Consider the following 14494-nt stretch of genomic DNA (forward strand, 5'->3'; position numbering starts at 1 on the left):
TCATAAAGAATTTAAACTCCATTTCACAATGTGTCAATGAATATCAATAAATCACACACATAGCTTAATCATGTTTCCAAAGTTTAATTCATCCTAAAAGCCAATGGCTAATGAGGAATAACATAGCTAGCTAGCAATTATATGAGTACTCATTCTATTCGTCCTCAACTGGAACACACCTCAACAGTTCAGCCAGAGAGGGAATTCAAAGCCAAATCATCCCATTAGACAAGCTAGCGAGGAATTCAATCAAATATACATGATAACTATGGTTTCAAACCATTTGCAATATTTTTCAAGCAATAAGTATCCATCAAATATTATTCAAACAAATTTTCCACAATTTAAGCAATAACATATAAATTGTCATAATTTATTTCAATTGAAAATTCAAAAGAAATAACTATTGTGCACAAAACTCTGATAAATGCCTCTTGGCCTTGACTCAGTGGTTCCATCTCCTTCTCTAAGTCTTTGCTAACTGAAACACACAATTTAAAGTATTTCAAAACTCTTTTAAATTGTTTCTAATAATAAAGTTCAATAATTAAATTTATTTAATACTATTGCTTTCATTAGTCAACATATAATGTTGACTTTTGATGCACTCTATGGGAATAAATTTTAATGTTACTAATATATCACATTTTATAGTCCTTTAGTGTTGGTACATGTTACCAATTTCATTTTCAAGTGTATTACATTTTATTATAATTTATTAGATTTTGGTATGCTATTTTGATCTAGCCGGATGACCTAGTTCCCTTGGTTTTCGGGTTCTGGTTTGAATTACAAACTTGTAGGTCTATATCTTAGTGAACTTTTGCCACAAATTTTAGGTCATTTGGAGTTCATTAGACCAAGTTATGGTCATTTTACTATTGCTGGACAACTTGCACTAAAATGGCAAACTTAGGTCATTTCTATGTCATTTTTGATTCTAGCAGTTTTTATACCCAAATTGTGCAAGCATTTTGACTTGCTTATGGTTATTTCTGAGTTTTGGTGTCTTCATAAGAGTGGTAGCTATATGTCTAAGCTTTCCATGGTATAAATATTAGGTCAATTGGACCTGTTTGTAGTGAGTTATGGCCAAAATACTCACTGTTGTTCAAATGGTCAGTTTTCAGGTTTGTAATGTCACTAATCCAGATTTGATCAATTCTCATGTCACTTTCTAGACAGAATTTAGGTAGGCTTTCTGCATGAAAGTTGGCACATTTTATGCCTAGTTTTACCTTCAATTGGCCTCATACAAATTGGAGTCGCACAACTCCATTTATAGCCTAAAATATATACTGCCCTTAACACATTTTAAATCACCAATCCAAATAAACATTCAACCAATTATATCTTCACTTCCCAAACAATTTTGCACTTGTACCATACCATAACCATTCATTAGTTTACATTTTAGTAACTTTGGCAGAATACAATGACCTTACATACACCAAATACAATTCCTAATTTACAAAGTCCATTTATAACAACATATCCATATAATACTCCTAACCAATACATATAATTTCCATCATCAAATTACATATATGTTCACTACTATATCAAATACATATACTGCCACTTTTTGTACCATAATTCAACAACTTTTCATGAACTTAAACACTACCAATCTTCACTATGAGGCTGCCCAAGAAATACATATACATCAAGCTTCCATTTTAACTTTTCAAACTTACAATTCAAACTTTATACATGGTAAATAACTCCTATACATATAAGCACTTAAATCAACACCTCAAACTACCATTTACATGTAAAAACAAGCTAAACATGTTGAACATCCATGGCTGCCAAAATGGAACATCACCCTAACTCACCAAGCCTCAACATTTCTTCCATAAATCCACTCACCACAACACCCACACAAACTTTAATGAAGCAAAAATGGAAAACAAGCACTTGACTATTTTGAAGCTTCTTAAAAACTCATCAAAACTTATCTTTCTTGCTCCCTAAATGCTACCCAAGGTGTGTACTCTAACTTTAATTGAGACAACTTGCAAGAACTATGGCTTGATCATGGAGATTGGAGCATGCAAATGGGGTGGCCATGGATGAGAACTTGGGAGAGAAATTCGGCTGGTTTGAAGTGAGAGGTTGAAGATAAAGTCTCTATCCACAATTGTTATATTTTAATGTCCATTAACTTTATTTAGTGGAGCAATAAGTTTGGTTAAAGATTAATTAATCCAAAGTTTCCAAATTTGCCATTTTGTCACCTCACTTTTACTATTTCCATTATGTACCACAACTTTAATTTTCATGACATTTTTAAAGTTTAATATCATTTATTTTTTATGGAAATTTAGGTCAAAAGGCAACTTGGGGTGTCAAATGACCACAATGCCCCTATTCAGGTTGTATTCTCGATTTCTCAGTAACACCGATTTTTGTCGATTTCTTAATTTCTTGTTTTTCTTTGTACTAATGAATTAATTTTTCTTTGACATTTCTAATGTCATTTATACTTAAATAGATGTTTATTTAACTCTTAAAAATATTTTCCAGAATTCCCCACGGTCTAGGGCTAGTTAACGGTCCTCGCCGCAACTTCCCGGTGCGGTCACCCATCGCTACGGTTTTTGGCTCGTTTAACTTAGTTACATTTCATTGCTCTTATTTTTCCTTCATTTTTCTTATATTTTTCTCTAGTGTATTTCATAATTTTATATCTCCTCACTAATATTTAAGTATAATTCTAGGCATTCTAGCTATTCGGACAGACACTGGTCACCGAAACAGTAGAACGCACTACCGAATATAGGGGTGTTACAGTACAAATAAATCTAAAATTTATACTGATACTTATATTCTTATGAAAGTCACATTTGTAATGTTATTTAAGTTGTAATTCTTCTAGTAGTCTTTTTATTACTTTCTTGATACTTTCTAAGTTGTTTATAATCAGTTCGTAATATTTAAAATTTTTAGAACTAGTTTAATTTACTTCAAATCATTCTAAAGAACAAATTTTTGGAGTTAATCTAATTTATTTCAGAACTTCTTCTCATTTATTTACTTTCTAGCATTTTTAATTGCTAATATTCATAACTTATTTTAATAAATTAGACTGTCTAAGTAACCTACGACAGGCTAACTAAACTGGATAATGGGTCATTGGCACTGGACACCGCGGTGCCTCGGGCCGTCATACCATGGGATGTAGAACGTCAACCATGTATGCAATCAGTATGGCTAAAAAGCCATGATAACACATAATCGGGCATTAAGCCATGAGTGCGGGCATAAAGCCATGAATACAGGCATAAAGCCTTTCGCAGTGCTGCTAAAACAATGCTCTATTGGCATGCCAAACTATCCAATCTGACATACATGTCTAGGCAATACAAGGGCACATAATATCATTAAATATTAATATATTGTGTTTTATGACTTCATTATTTCATAATAATTTTCAATTATAATGTATACATTCATTTGATCATATATATGATCACAATTCACATCAATTATCCTTTTATATCATTGTACTCAAAGTACTTTTCCTTTCTACAATAATGAGAACTAATGTCTCATTCTTACATTAATATGATACATTTATTTATTCATTATGTTATTCATATTGATCACAATTCAAAACAATGGCTCACATGTACCATTGTATTCAAAACATTTTTTCCTTTCTCATTTATACATTTTATGAATTCTATTTGTGATGGGCATATAAGCCCTAACTACCTATTCATATCAATTAGATGGCTTACTTTTCATGTTTCAAGCAATCCATGAACATTTCATGGATTTCAAATTTATGGCCTTCATTTCCCTTTAACAATATAATTCTTACACTTTGTGTCTTTATATTACTATTCACATTACTATTCACTCAAATTGTTAACTTTTTAATACATAATGAATTTATTGAACCTAAGTTCACCAAGATACCACATTTTGCATTCTAAAGTTGTTGGTATTGATTGCCAATACCATTTCAAAGCTTAGTGTTAGTTATTCGTAATTTTCAGATTTCAAGTACTAAGTTTACTATTCCATTGGTCATTTGTACAGTAGGAATTTGACAAAATGTCTTTACGAAAGTTGTTCCATATTGTGTCTAGTTACATTTCTTCTTTTGAATCACTCCATTTGTAGTTTTTTAGCTCAAGTTATGGTCATTTTACTATAACTTGCCAGATTGACCTATACCCAGAATTTCTGGGCAATTTGGTTCTGCTAGATTTGGTGACCTAAGTTTGGTTGGCAATTTGACTAGGTTATGGTCAGAATTTGGATTTGTGTTCTCATGAAAGTTATAGGGCTATGTCTCAGCTTTCTGTTGGTAAAATTTCAGATCAATTGAACTTTTCTACACTGAGTTATGACCATTTGAACAAATACTATTTATTTTGTCATTTTCCAGGGATAGCATGTTGGTCACCAGGATTAGGGTAATTTTTAGGTCAACTTTGTTTGGTTTTCTGGGCAAGGTTTCTTCACAAAAGTTGTACCATTATGTTTCTAGTTTCATGTCCAATTAGCCTTACACCAATTGAACTTATACAACTCCAGTTATAGCTCAAATAATACATTGGACTCAAAGGTTTGAATTTCCTGCATAAGAATCAACACTCCCAAATTCAATTCTCCCAACTCCACAAACTTCATTTGATATATTTGGCACTTCTAATGGTCATTAAATCATCTCAACATCATCAAATTCCAAGCAATAATACAAAAACTAAGTTAGGTCAAAACCCTAACTTATAATTTCAATCTCAATCATAGATCCATGCAATTTGATTTCTAATGCCTTAAACTTCATTAATCAACTTTACTAACTAAAACAAAATTGTCAAAACCATCAAATTCATTTACTTCCTAGGGCTGCCACAAGTTGAAACTTCAACATATTTCAAGTTTTCTTTTCTTTTCATGCCATTTCAACTTAATCAAGCATGCTTTTCATGCTTAGGAAAGATAAAGGGTATGGTTAGTGCACTAACCTCTTTAACCACTCTCTTGGCTTCTTGAAACTGTAGAATTTTTTTCACTTTCTTCAAATTTCTTGGCAGCCAAACACTTCTCCTTAGTGTGGGTGTAATTTTTAGTGAAGGTGGTTGTGTAACACCCCTAAGTTCGGTAGTGCGTTCTGCTGCTCCAGTGACCAGTGTTGTCCGGACAGCTAGGATGCCTAGAACCACACTTCAATGAGAGTGAGGAGACATAAAATAATGAAATAAAAGAAAAGAAAGTACAAGAAAAACAAAGGAAAAATGATTGCAAAGAAATGTGATCAAGTTAAACGAGTAGGAAACCTAACGATGGGTGATCAGACTTGGGAAGTCACGGCGTGGACCGTTGATCGCCTCGATCATGGGAACCACGGAAAACATTTTGGGACATAAATAGACCCTTGTTGAAGAATAAATATCATTAGAAATATCAAAGAAAAATTAAATAATTAGTACAAAGAAAAGTGAAAAATCAAAAGCAGACAAAATACTTGTTACAGAAAAATCGAAAGCCACGAACAGGGGCATTATGGTCATTTGACATCCCGAATTGTCTTTTGACCTAAATGTCCATTAAAAATAAATAGTATTACACTTAGAAAATGAAATGAAAAATTAATTTGATGGTACCTAAAATAAATAGTGGAAATAATGGGTTAAATGTGGATTAATTGAAAGTTAACTTATAATATGTTTTAATTTTAGTTAGTGGACCACTATAGGATTAATTTATCATTGAAATATGGCTGATATGGTCCACTCACCATCTGAAATTCCATCTTCCTCAAAATTCTCTCAAATGGCCGAATTGAAGAAACCTTGAAACTCCATTGACGTTTTTCTTTGAGCTTCATTTCCTCTCTCCATTTCAACTCCATTCTCTTAGGTTCTTTCATGAAAAATGGTCTACACACCACAAGGAAGATATTGATACTAATTTTGAGAAGTTTGGTGAAGGTTTAGCAAGTTACAAATAAAGGTAAGTTTGCATTTTTGAGAAATCCTTTGTTAAAGTTTTTATGCATGTTTTGGGTATTGGTTTGGTGAAGGAAAATTTTGAGTTTGAAGGGTTATTGTTGTTGCCATTTTGGACAGCCATGGGTCACGTTTTTGATGAGGTATTTGTGTATATAATTGATGAGAAATAATGTTAATCATGGTGATTTAGTAACCTAGTGATTTAATGCATGTATATATGGTGAATGATGCACTTTGATGGGAATTGGCATATGGTACGGCAATGTGATGTTGATGAATGAATTGTGGCAGCTTGTGGACACTTGAATAATGGTGTATATTGAAGGGAGTGTGGGCAGCATATTGACCTAGAAGGATTGATGATATGTATGTCAATTTACATTGTAAAGTGTATGTAAAGTTTGTAATGTTTAGGTGTGCTTGTAATGGTACTTAGAAATTGTAATTGTGAATGATATTTGGTGTGTTGAGGGTGATTGGAATCTGCCCAAAATAATGCTAATGTTATGTAGAAAATGTTGTTGGTAATGTGCCAAAACAGTTTGGTAGGGTATGGAAGTAAACCTTACAAAGGTAAGTGTGTGTTTGAAGTTGGGGTGTGTAATGCATATTAAGGGCAGTGTATATTTTGGCCTATAACCTTGAATGTGTAACCTCAATTAGTATGAGACCAATTTGAGGTGAAACTAGGCACAAAATGTGCCAACTTTCATTGAGAAACCATGCCAAAATTCTGCTTGCAAGGTGACCTAAAAATTTGACCAATTCGGATTAGGTGCAATTAGGACCTGAAAAATGACCAATTGGGCAGCAGTGAGTGTTTAGGCCATAACTCACTCAAACCAGGTCCAATTGACCTGAAATTTTGACCAAGAATAGTTAAGACCCATACCTACAAGTCTTATGAAGACACCAAAGCCCAGAAATGACCATAAACAAGTCAAACAACTTGCACAAGTTCGGGTCCAAAAACTGGCCGAACCAGAATTGACCACTTTGACCTAAAATTGACCTAAAATGGTACCATTTGACCAGCAAGAGTTTAATGACCATAACTCGGTCTACTTAACTCGGATTGACCTGAAATTTTGTACCGCGGTCCATAAGACCTAAATCTACAAGTTTGTAGTTTTGACCGAGACCCGAAAACCGAGGGAACTAGATCGTCCGGCTAGGTCAAACCAGTGTTCCGGAATCCAGCAATTTGCATTAAAATGCACTAAGCAAGGAAATGACTTTGGTAAAACATACCAAATCTAAAACCCTATCAAATGTGACATATTAACGACACTAAAACCTAATTTACCTAAAACGCAACGAGGGTCGGTATATTAGGTGATTAAGTGAATAATTGAGTTCAGTGCATTATTTACCAAACACCATCGATAGAGACAGTTTAAATTAGTACTTAAACACTTCAAATTGTGTTTCTCAGTTACCAAATACTAAGGAAAAGGGAAGGAAACACCGAGTCCAGATCGTGGGGACAGTCATCGAGGTTTGTGCACAACAACTGTTTCTTTTGAATTATTTTCAATGGAAATAAATATTGACTATTTGCATATCATTGTTTTAAATTGTGGAAATGTGTTTGGTGGACACTTATTGATTGAAAAACATTGTGAATGGTTTGAAACTGTGAAAATTTGTTTGAATGGTATTTGATGGATACTTATTGATTGAAAAGCACTGTAAATGGTTTTTGTGGAAATTGAAGTGAATTACGAATTGTGTTGCCATTTTGTGAATGAAATTATAACTTTGGAAATTTATTGGATTCTTACGGATCATTTGAATAAAATGTTTGGAATTGTTTTGACTCACAATTGTCATGACACTGATAATATGTTCCTCCTCCATTAATGGGGTGAGTGTGATTATTCCTCCCTCTTTGACTTATTAGTCTGGGGTGAGTATGATTATGTTCCTCCCTCATTGATTTCGATTATTGGGGTGAGCATGTCTTGTCGTGGTGTACAACACGGCATATATGGAAAAATTGTGTCATGGCCTAAATTGTGTTATAGATTGGCAACACTGTATTCTTCAGTTATTTGATCGAATTGTGTTATTATGTATTGTGAGATTGTGAAATTGATTTAAACTCTTATTGACATATACTGTCTATTGAATTCAACCATGATCTGACTTATTGAAAATTATTGTGATATTAACAAATGGAGTTTAAATTCTTGTTGACATTTATTATCTTGAATTTAACTATGGTTTTAAGTATCCACTATTGATATGATTTATGAATTGTGATTTAAAATTTGTATTTGGTAAATGTTGTGCACCACTGAGACATTGTCTCAGCGATAGCTTTTTATTGTCGCAGTAGAGAGACAGACAGTAAAGAGCTTAGGTCGCTAGTATCGCCAATGAGAGATTTTTGGGTATAGTGAGTATACCACATGTGGCATTTTGTAATCAGAATGTATATTCACTGTATGTATATTTTGTTCTTGGTTTTGAGCGATTGTAAATTTAAGTTGTACAAAGAAAGTTGTAAAATAATTATGAGTTATTTGGCTTGTAAAATTGTGTTATATCTTTGTATCTTGGTATTTGAAAATCACTGGATTTGACTTGAGAAATGTGTTGTGTTGATAAAAATGTTGGAGTTGAGATTTGAAAATATATTGAAGTGCTTTTACAGGTTTTTCAAGAACTGCTTTGTCCAAAATACAAATGGCACCTTGCCAAAATTTTTACAGATATTCCAAATAAATCAAATGAGTTAGTTATTTCACTTGATTCACCAAAGTCTTTCACACTGTAAATAGTGCTCACCATCGTAAAAGAAGTAATAAAAGTTTTTAAAATCCCTTGTAGTGTATTTAATGGATTATCAGTAGACGGAGTTGGTAATTCATTAGGTATACTACGGAATCATGTTATGCCTTACAGAGGGGTAGGGTGTGACATGTTTTAGTGGTATCAGAGCCTGGTTTTTAAATTCTATTTTCACCTGTCATTTGAATATTCTTTCTTCACAAGATACAAGCTCAATATCATTGTTTGATACATACAGACATTACATTATAAATATGCACTAACGGAGGAAATCTCCTTGTGTTATTGGTTTAGAGATCTAAAATCCTCGCATTGACTATGGAAGAGGGTGATCGCTCGATCAATCTATTGAGGCTGAGGTGCAAGGGGATGCCCCATGCCTACATAATGTCAGTGGTTCAAGAGCACCACTGCAGCATCGTGATTCTGCTCGATTCGCCACAGACACTGCAATGTTCCAACAAATGGATGGTAATGTGCCTACTCAAGTCCCAATACAGACCCCGGTGGTACAACCACAGTCTTCTGCTAGACAATATGACAAATTGATGAAGTATGGGGCTACAGAGTTCAAGGGACTTAGATCCTCTAGAGGCGTAACAATGGTTAGAGAGGATGGATAGGGTATTCAAGAAACCGCATTGCACAGAGGAGCTTAGATTTGAGTACTCAGATCTTTGCTCTGGGGATGCTTATGACTGGAAAACCATCCCCACACCGATAGAACCTGCAGTGCTAACATGGAATGACTTCCTCAGGGAATTCAGGCAAAAATATGTCCCTGATGCTTATGTAGACCAGAAGCTGCAAGAATTCCTAAGTCTGAAACAGGGGGGCAGATCAGTGGCTGAGTATGAAAGGGAATTTTCCCGCCTAAGCCATTATGCAGTAAGTCTACTTTCTACCAGTAGGGAGAGATGTAAGAGGTTTGAAACCGGCTTGAAGCCTAGTATCAGATTACAAGTGGTCGGATTCAAACATAACAACTTCTCTGAACTTATTTCTCAAGCACTAGAATTAGAAAGAATTGAATCTGAAGCGGCTCTTGAGAAAAAGAAATCAGAGAAGACAGAAAAAGAGGGAAAGTCGTGACAGAGTTCTAGTGGTCCCACTTGGAAAGAGGAAAAACTTTGGGGATACAAGAGATAGTAAGAAGTCCGGTAGAGATAGATCTTTTGGACAGAAACCACCTCGATCCGATCAGCAAACTCAACAGAAACCCAGAAATGCGCTGTCAGATCGACTTTGTGAAACTTGTGGTAAACCACATAGTGGGGTATGCTATAGAGCCGTAGGAGCATGTTTTAACTGTGGAGAGACTGGCCATTTTGCTAGGGATTGTGTAAATCCAGGTCGTTCTGGATCATTTACTACACCAAAGGGATCAACCCAAGTTTCTACCCCAAAGAGTTCACCATCGCTAGTAGAGGCAAAGGTAGAGGTAGGGGTAGTACACCTAGAAGTCGATCATCGTGAATCAGCCAAAACAGGTGATGCTTCAACGAGTATACGCTATCTACGTAAAAGAGACGAGACTTTTGACATCATTCTTGGTACTTTCTCAATTAGCAACCGAGATATATATATGTATTGTTTGACCTGAATTTTCATATTTTTACATTAGTGTTAGAACTATATGTTCGTTGTTATTCGCTTACAGAGGAATAAATTTTGACGCATTAGTGATTAGCCCTTAAGATAAGGATTGTGATAATAAGTGAAATTAGTTTTGAAAGAGTTTATCGGCGAAAAGTATTTTCTAACACACCATAAATTATAAAGCTAATTAGTGAGCCTACTTAATGTAAGGCAAGGGACGTAAAAGTAAGATGCAGAATGGAATTGCTCTTGATAAGGGCAAGGAGGTTCTTGTAGAAATTGCTAATGGATATTGTAATCGTAATAAGATTCGAATATCGTTGAATTCAAAAAGAATAAAAGATAACAAAGTTTGATCTATTGGGATGTATCGTAGTAACTATGCAATGTTCTTGATGTTTATACCGTGTCGCAGACATGCACTAACTTGAGATTATTGTGTAGAGCTACGACTACCCGATAGTACATCTAGATGAGAATAGTTGCCAACGGCATCTGCTTTGGCATAGTTATGCCGTGACAGAATTTAATTGTTAGAAATAAGTTTGAAAATCCTACTTAGGATCTAAAACTCAAAAGTTAAAATATCGAAAGGTTATAGTTCAAGATAAAAGGAAGTAAGTTATAGAACATTGACAGATAAAAAGAGTTATGGAAGTAGAGACTTGAGCAGTTGATTCATATGTAACAAAGAAATATTCGAATGTGAGGAAGACTATGGACTAGAATGGTCGGAGGACCAATGCACGATGAATGATTCTAATATGACCTCAAGGGTCATTCAAGAAGGAACGTGGTGAAATATTAGACAACATAATAGTAAGAGGAGATTGGTGTTATCCAAACAAAGTAAACATTGTATTAGATTGTTAAAAGTCTTACGATCATATAGAAAGGAGAAAATAAACGTATGACTATTGTAAGATGATTACTGGGTAAAATTTCGTGGACGAAATTTATTTAATGGGGGGATAATTGTAACACCCCTAAGTTCGGTAGTGCGTTCTGCGATTCCGGTGACCAGTGCTGTCCTGGACAGCTAGGATGCCTAGAACCACACTTCAATGAGAGTGAGGAGACATAAAATAATGAAAAAAAAGAAAAGAAAGTACAAGAAAAACAAAGGAAAAATGATTCCAAAGAAATGTGATCAAGTTAAGCAGTAGGAAACCTAACGATGGGTGACAGACTGGAAGTCACGGCGTGGACCGTTGATCACTGGGCTGAAACCACGGAAAACATTTTTGGGACATAAATAGACCCTTGTTGAAGAATAAATATCATTAGAAATATCAAAGAAAAATTAAATAATTAGTACAAAGAAAAGTGAAAAATCGAAAAACAGACAAAATAAGGTGTTACCGAAAAATCGTGAAAGCCACCCGAACAGGTTCATTATGGTCATTTGACATCCCGAATTGTCTTTTGACCTAAATGTCCATTAAAAATAAATAGTATTACACTTAGAAAATGAAATGAAAAATTAATTTGATGGTACCTAAAATAAATAGTGGAAATAATGGGTTAAATATGGATTAATTGAAAGTTAACTTATAATATGTTTTAATTTTAGTTAGTGGACCACTATAGGATTAATTTATCATTGAAATATGGCTGATATGGTCCACTCACCATCTGAAATTCCATCTTCCTCAAAATTCTCTCAAATGGCCGAATTGAAGAAACCTTGAAACTCCATTGACGTTTTCTTTGAGCTTCATTTCCTCTCTCCATTTCAACTCCATTCTCTTAGGTTCTTTCATGAAAAATGGTCTACACACCACAAGGAAGATATTGATACTAATTTTGAGAAGTTTGGTGAAGGTTTAGCAAGTTACAAATAAAGGTAAGTTTGCATTTTTGAGAAATCCTTTGTTAAAGTTTTTATGCATGTTTTGGGTATTGGTTTGGTGAAGGAAAATTTTGAGTTTGAAGGGTTATTGTTGTTGCCATTTTGGACAGCCATGGGTCACGTTTTTGATGAGGTATTTGTGTATATAATTGATGAGAAATAATATTAATCATGGTGATTTAGTAACCTAGTGATTTAATGCATGTATATATGGTGAATGATGCACTTTGATGGGAATTGGCATATGGTACGGCAATGTGATGTTGATGAATGAATTGTGGCAGCTTGTGGACACTTGAATAATGGTGTATATTGAAGGGAGTGTGGGCAGCATATTGACCTAGAAGGATTGATGATATGTATGTCAATTTACATTGTAAAGTGTATGTAAAGTTTGTAATGTTTAGGTGTGTTTGTAATGGTACTTAGAAATTGTAATTGTGAATGATATTTGGTGTGTTGAGGGTGATTGGAATCTGCCCAAAATAATGCTAATGTTATGTAGAAAATGTTGTTGGTAATGTGCCAAAACAGTTTGGTAGGGTATGGAACTAAACCTTGCAAAGGTAAGTGTGTGTTTGAAGTTGGGGTGTGTAATGCATATTAAGGGCAGTGTATATTTTGGCCTATAACCTTGAATGTGTAACCTCAATTAGTATGAGACCAATTTGAGGTGAAACTAGGCACAAAAATGTGCCAACTTTCATTGAGAAACCATGCCAAAATTCTGCTTGCAAGGTGACCTAAAAATTTGACCAATTCGGATTAGGTGCAATTAGGACCTGAAAAATGACCAATTGGGCAGCAGTGAGTGTTTAGGCCATAACTCACTCAAACCAGGTCCAATTGACCTGAAATTTTGACCAAGAATAGTTAAGACCCATACCTACAAGTCTTATGAAGACACCAAAGCCCAGAAATGACCATAAGCAAGTCAAACAACTTGCACAAGTTCGGGTCCAAAAACTGGCCGAACCAGAATTGACCACTTTGACCTAAAATTGACCTAAAATGGTACCATTTGACCAGCAAGAGTGTAATGACCATAACTCGGTCTACTTAACTCGGATTGACCTGAAATTTTGCACCGCGGTCCATAAGACCTAAATCTACAAGTTTGTAGTTTTGACCGAGACCCGAAAACCGAGGGAACTAGATCGTCCGGCTAGGTCAAACCAGTGTTCCGGAATCCAGCAATTTGCATTAAAATGCACTAAGCAAGGAAATGACTTTGGTAAAACATACCAAATCTAAAACCCTATCAAATGTGACATATTAACGACACTAAAACCTAATTTACCTAAAACGCAACGAGGGTCGGTATATTAGGTGATTAAGTGAATAATTGAGTTCAGTGCATTATTTACCAAACACCATCGATAGAGACAGTTTAAATTAGTACTGAAACACTTCAAATTGTGTTTCTCAGTTACCAAAGACTCAGGAAAAGGGAAGGAAACACTGAGTCCAGATCAGGGGGACAGTCATCAGAGGTTTGTGCACAACAACTGTTTCTTTTGAATTATTTTCAATGGAAATAAATATTGACTATTTGCATATCATTGTTTTAAATTGTGGAAATGTGTTTGGTGGACACTTATTGATTGAAAAACATTGTGAATGGTTTGAAACTGTGAAAATTTGTTTGAATGGTATTTAATGGATACTTATTGATTGAAAAGCACTGTAAATGGTTTTTGTGGAAATTGAAGTGAATTACGAATTGTGTTGCCATTTTGTGAATGAAATTATAACTTTGGAAATTTATTGGATTCTTACGGATCATTTGAATAAAATGTTTGGAATTGTTTTGACTCACAATTGGCATGACACTGATAATATGTTCTCCTCCATTAATGGGGTGAGTGTGATTATTCCTCCCTCTTTGACTTATTAGTCTGGGGTGAGTATTATTATGTTCATCCATATTTGACTTCCCAGTCTGAGGTGAGTATGGATGAGTTCTCATTATATAGCTAGCTTCCTCCCTCATTGATTTCGATTATTGGGGTGAGCATGTCTTGTCGTGGTGTACAACACGACATATATGGAAAAATTGTGTCATGGCCTAAATTGTGTTATAGATTGGCAACACTGTATTCTTCAGTTATTTGATCGAATTGTGTTATTATGTATTGTGAGATTGTGAAATTGATTTAAACTCTTATTGACATATACTGTATATTGAATTCAACCATGATCTGAATTATTGAAAATTATTGTGATATTAACAAATGGAGTTTAAATTCTTGTTGACATTTATTGTCTTGAATTT

The sequence above is a fragment of the Hevea brasiliensis genome, chromosome 4 (assembly GCF_030052815.1).
Source record: "Hevea brasiliensis isolate MT/VB/25A 57/8 chromosome 4, ASM3005281v1, whole genome shotgun sequence".
Classification (NCBI taxonomy): Eukaryota; Viridiplantae; Streptophyta; class Magnoliopsida; order Malpighiales; family Euphorbiaceae; genus Hevea; species Hevea brasiliensis.